General features: G+C 40.3%; 1 long non-coding RNA gene across 2 annotated transcripts in view; it reads left to right on the forward strand.

Moving 5' to 3' along the window:
* Nucleotides 1–5080, forward strand: part of LOC141569158 (uncharacterized) — a 52033-nt gene extending 46953 nt beyond the window's left edge. For both annotated transcript variants that reach the window (XR_016022352.1, XR_016022351.1), the window contains one exon: nucleotides 163–5080. This is a non-coding gene — a long non-coding RNA (uncharacterized LOC141569158). The remainder of the gene's footprint in view (nucleotides 1–162) is intronic.
* The last annotated feature ends 920 nt before the right edge of the window (nucleotides 5081–6000 follow it).

Consider the following 6000-nt stretch of genomic DNA (forward strand, 5'->3'; position numbering starts at 1 on the left):
CAGTTATTATTATTATTTGTGTCTTTTAACCTTCATATTAGAGTTATAAGTGATTTACCCATCACCATTACAACAGTAGAGTATTCTGAACTTAATTATATATTTATCTTTACCAGTGAGATTTACATTTTCCTGTTACTAATTAGCATCCTTTTATTTCAGCTTGAAAAACTCTAGGTCAGCCTGGTGGCTCAGGTGGTTGGAGAACCGTGCTCCTAATGCCGAGGTCGCTGGTTCGATTCCCACGTGGGCCAGTGAGCTGCGCCCTCTACAGCTAAGACAGTGAACAACAGCTCTCCCTGGAGCTGGGCTGCCGTGAACTGCCACCGGCTGCTGCGTGCTGTGGTGGTCTCCTGCGTGCCGCCATGAGTGGCCAGTGGCCAGTGTGAGTGGCCAGCAGCCAGTGTGAGAGGCCGGCAGCCAGCGTGAGCGGCCGTGGGCTACCATGTGCTGCCATAAGTAGCAGGCAGCCAGTGTGAGGGCCGGCAGCTGGCGAGAGCTGCTGTGAGCTGCAGTGAGCGGCCGACCAGACAGAGGCAACCGACTGCCTCAGCCAGAGGGAGTGCAAGGCTCATAATACCAGCATGGGCCACGGAGCTGTGTCCTACACAACTAGACTGAGAAACAATGCTGTGAACCGGAGGCGGGGGGTAGAAGAAGGGGGAAAAAAAGGAAAACACAAAAAGGTGCACTTCAGGCAGAGGAAAATGATAAAGGAGATAAAGATCAAAGATGCAGAGAGGAGGAAAATGCAACAAAACTAAATTTTGTGGGTAAATCTAAATGCCACTTATATAAATAATAAAATAAGAATGTCTTGGGGATGTAAAGTATATATAGCATAAAGAAATGACAAAAGCACCTAACATAGAGGAAGGGAAATGCATTGAAACTCTTCTTATGTGCTTTCTTTGCCCTGGAATTGGCAAACATATTATCTTATATTAGACATTAATAATTCAAGGATAAATACAATCTCTATGGCCAATTCTAAAAGAAACACGTATAGTCAGTTAGTAGAGGAGAAAATAGAATAAAATTACTCAGTCAATCCTAAAGAAGAGAAAAAGGACCATTGAACAAGTAGAAAAAAGAAAAAGAAAATAACAAGATGATGATTTAAATGCAAATATCAGCAATTATATTAAATGTAAACAAACCAAATACCTCATTTAAAAAGACAAGAATGTTCATACTGGATAACAAAAACAAATTATATACTTCTTACAAGGTATGTACCTTAAATATATGGACACAGAAAAATTGAAAATAAAAAAGAGAAAAGTATGTACTTTACAACCAATCAAAAGAGAGCTGTGATATCCACAGAAAGGAAAAATATTTTAACATCACTCTTTGCCTTACATTAGAGTCACATATGTAGTTTCCAATCCCCTATTTAGGATGTAAATGCATAGGAAAGTTAAACTAGACCTTATTCATCTTCATATCCCATGGTACCATGCAAGCTGTAAGTACTTAGCATATGTTTGCACCACAAACTAAGTGAGAAAAGATGCATATAAATATGGAGGAAAATTAAAGGAGCACTTACCTTTTTAACATATGACATGTATCTTTTATCCAGATGATATGAACCATATTCATTTTCGACCTGCACAGCAATGATGGGGTCATCATTTTCATACTGAGGATCAGGAAAATGAGAGCTTGAGAGTGAGGCTACTGGTGGGGAAAGGCTGGATTTTCTCAACTTGCTGTTGCACACACATATTTAGTGTTCCATAAAAATAACATATATTCCTGAACTCAATTCCAAGTTACACTATAGTTCAGGCAATTTCTCCCACTCCACAGCCACCTTTAGGAAGTCAAATGTTCTTAGAGTCCTACCTTTAAGAACACTCCCTAAATAATTAACTCCCATCATTTTCCCCCTAATTCAATGCATTAAGCATGAGGCTTCAAACCTCCATTTCCACCCTTTCGACCTTAGCACCAGATAAATGAGTCAAGTGCCCTTCACCCTATGCAAGCATTGCCTCACCCCGGGTGCTGGATCTCATCTCCTTCCCACTTATCAGGAACTTTCCTCTTTGGGGAACCCCTGTGTCTTCTGAATCTCACCTCCTTCTCTATTAAACCCTTCCCATCATCATTTAAATTGACTCAAAGTCCTATGTTAAAAATAACTTGCCTGGATCACTTTCCCCTCTAGTTACCACCCCTCTTGTCCTATCACCTTAGACAAACTCTGAAATATTTTATGGATTCACTCTTGATTCCGTTTCCTCTCATTTACTTTTCACTCACTGCAGTCTCACTTCTACTCTTTCTATTCCATCCAAATTACTAACATTGACATTCTCTTTACTAAATTCAAACTATAAATTTTAACACTAATTTAATTTCTCTCTCAGTAACATCTGACACACTTGGCTATCTTCTCCTTCTTGAAACCCTCTGTTCTGCTGTCTTCTGTAACATATTCTCTCCAAGTTTCTGGCCTGTCCTTCTGGTCACTCATCCTCAGTCTCCTTTGTGAGATCCTTTTGTCCTACCCACCTTTTAAGTACTGATGTCTCTAATGGTCTATATTAATCCCAACTTGGTGCTGAATCACATACTCTCTGCTCTCTCAATTATGCCCTCTTGCAACTATCTTTTCATTTTTCCCTTCCCACTCATTCCTTTCTATTGACGTTAACATGCTCAATTACCTCTTGTTTTATGAGTATCTCCAGTCCAGCTGTCATGTTTTCTCTGCATGTCTTGCACCTGCCCCATCATAGTCAAGTTTCATTGTGCCCACTTCTATACCTCAACCTACTTTTGGAGATACATGGGTAACCATGAGGTATCCCTCTCAGCACGTAGAAATTAAAAAAAAAATAGTGTTGACCTCTAAGAATTAAACTTTGTGCCAATAATGCAAGTAAGAATATGGGCAACACCCAGAACTACATACAAGTAGGTGCACATCAAAAACTGATTTATTATGACCTAGGAGAAACTTTTAGTGACAGAGTTGAAATGGGAGCATATTTAGCAAGCAAGGAATAACTGACTGTATTGTACCCTGATAGGGGAGAAAGAGGACACGAAGCCTACAGGAGTGTTTCTCAAAACCTTAAATCTCATCTTCTGCTGACAAACATTTAAAAACTTTTTCAAAACTAGCTTTTCTCAGGGTACTGGATGGCTCAGTTGGTTAGAGCGCGAGCTCTGAACAACAGGGTTGCCAGTTCAATTCCCACATGGATCAGTGAGCTGCACCCTCCACAACTAGATTGAAGACAACAAGCTGCCGCTGAGCTGCCAGAGGGGCGGCTGGATGGCTCAGTGGGTTAGAGCGTGAGCTCTCAACAACAAGGTTGCCGGTTCAATTCCCACATGGGATGGTGGGCTGCGCCCCCTGCAACTAAATATTGAAAACGGCGACTGGACTTGGAGCTGAACTGTGCCCTCCACAACTGGATTGAAGGACAACGACTTGGAGCTGATGGGCCCTGAAGAAACACACGATTCCTCAATATTCCCCAATAAAAAAACAAACCCAGCTTTTCTCTTCCCCCTTCCCATCCATCCAATGAGGAATCCAACAGATTACATAATAGAAAAGTAAAGAGGAAAGATCCATAAATTGACAGTACCTGGGATTGTTTAAAGCAAGAGACCCTGAGCCTAAGAAATACACCTGAAAGTTCTAAAAGAAGGGCACTCATTTGCAAGTGTTGATTCATAAGGCCATAATAAAATACTTTTGAGAAGGCCCAACCTCCACAGGCCCTGATTTTGTGCCTACAAAGAACCTTCAGATTATTAATTTAACTTTCCTGGAGTTTCAAGACTGAGAAACCCTGATTTGGGGATGAGCACTTGTTCAACACTGCCCAGCAGAACTTTCTGTGATGATGGAAATGTTCTCTATTTGCCTTGTCCAGTATGGTAGCAGCCACCCACGTGTGACTATTGAGCACATGAAATGTCAGGTGTGAATGAGGAACTGAATTTTTAACTTTATTTAATTTAAGTGTGAAATAGCCACATTGGACAACACAGCTCTAGTCTCTATAAAGGACTAGCTCTTCTCTCCCCCAAGTGGCACACTGATTTGTGTTCTTCAGTCACTTAGTAGTTTTAGTTGCTTCCGAGTCTGATTAACTCTGGGACACTCACAATGTCAGGAACCAACTCTGTCCCTACTATATAGTCACTCTATGTGCAGCCTTCTCTGACCATTTGCAAGCCTGTCATTGCCTCCATTCAATCTACAATAAGATCTCCTTCAAACGATTACCGTGAGGATGAAGTATGCTAGGTAAATGTTAACTGCCTAGCACAGAGCTTGATTCCTAATAGATGTTATATATTTGTTTTATCCCTCTGATCCTTTTCTACCTAGTGTACCAGTTCTGACAATTAAGTTTGCAAACTTGTTGCAATGATGTTGCTAATCTTCTTGATGTCAGAGGGATTATTCATTATGAATTTGTACCAACTGGACAAACTGTTAACCAAGTTTACTATTTGGAAGTGCTGAAAAGGCTGCGTGAAAAAGTGAGACGACCTGAACTTTTAGCCAACAATTCATGGCTCTTGCATCACGACAATGTACCAGCTCACACAGCACTGTCTGTGAGGGAGTTTTTAGCCAGTAAACAAATAACTGTATTGGAACACCCTCCCTGCTCACCTGATCTGGCCCCCAATAACTTCTTTTTTATCCAAAGATAAAGGAAATATTGAAAGGAAGACATTTTGATGCCATTCAGGACATCAAGGGTAATACAACGACAGCTCTGATGGCCATTCCAGAAAAAGAGTTCCAAAATTGCTTTGAAGGGTATACTAGGCACTGGCATTGGTGCATAGCTTCCCAAGGGGGGTACTTCGAAGGTGACTGTAGTGATTTTCAGCAATGTGATATGTAGCACTTTTTCTAGGATGAGTTCGGAAACTTAGTTGTCTGACCTCGTATAGTCCTTTTTATAGTTTCCAGCCATTTAGAAATATAGTGTCATGCTATTTATTTCTACTTAAATGAGTACGTATGACATGGTTTCATTGCACAGGAGGTATATTAAAAATCAAATAAATTGCAACTTCTACAAAATTACTGACCTGAAGTCATTTATATAATCTATTATCTGTGAAAGACTGACAAGTAACTAGCAGTTAAATTGAGATATTTGGAAGACATTCCCCATTTATGGTGATGGAAAGCAAAGAAATAATGGAGAAGATAAAACAAAAATATACTGTGTGTGGTTCCAAGCACACAGCCAAGAAAAAGGCATCCAGTTGGGCAGTCGATGAGGAAAAGGCACAAAAGTAAGGCAAACCTGGTATTTCTTAAATAAGGAATTGGAGTTAGCTGTTACATAAGTTTCCTGCTTCTGAGTGATAGAAAGCAGGCTAGCCCTATCTAGGCAATCAATTCACACAATTACTTTCCTTAGAGATGGAGAATTGGGTTTTACCTGAAGTAGTGCTATCCTGGAAATCAGTTCATCAAAATATCAATTCACTGCTTTAGTGAAGACCTTGTAAGTTGTTCTCAGCTTCATTTTTGGATCCTGGAGTAACCAGCTAGGATTGAAAAGGCAAGACTCACACTTTGGATAAGACACAGCAATAAGAAATGTTCAAGCATATGAGGCTGGAAAACACGTCCAAATTTGCTCAGCCACACTGGAACAGTAATATTGTGAGATTTTAATCCACCTTTAAGAAAAGCAGTCTGTGTTCCAATTACAAATAGCTCAGCACCTTCGCCACTACCTCTTTCCTCAAAATACAAATGAGGTTTGTATTATCATGAAATGATCTAGAGCAGGGATAGTCAAACTGCAGCCCACAGGCCAAATCAGAGCCACTGTCTATTTTTACAAATGAAGTTTTATTGGAACACATGTGTTTACCTATTATCACAGCTGTGTTCCTACCACAACAGCAGGACTGAGTAGGCACCACAGAGATTGTATGTGGTCCTCAAAGCTGAAAATATTTGTTATCTGACCTTTTACAGAAAAAGTT

Source organism: Rhinolophus sinicus, chromosome 9 (genome assembly GCF_057876585.1).
Source record: "Rhinolophus sinicus isolate RSI-liver-muscle chromosome 9, RSI-T2T, whole genome shotgun sequence".
NCBI lineage: Eukaryota > Metazoa > Chordata > Mammalia > Chiroptera > Rhinolophidae > Rhinolophus > Rhinolophus sinicus.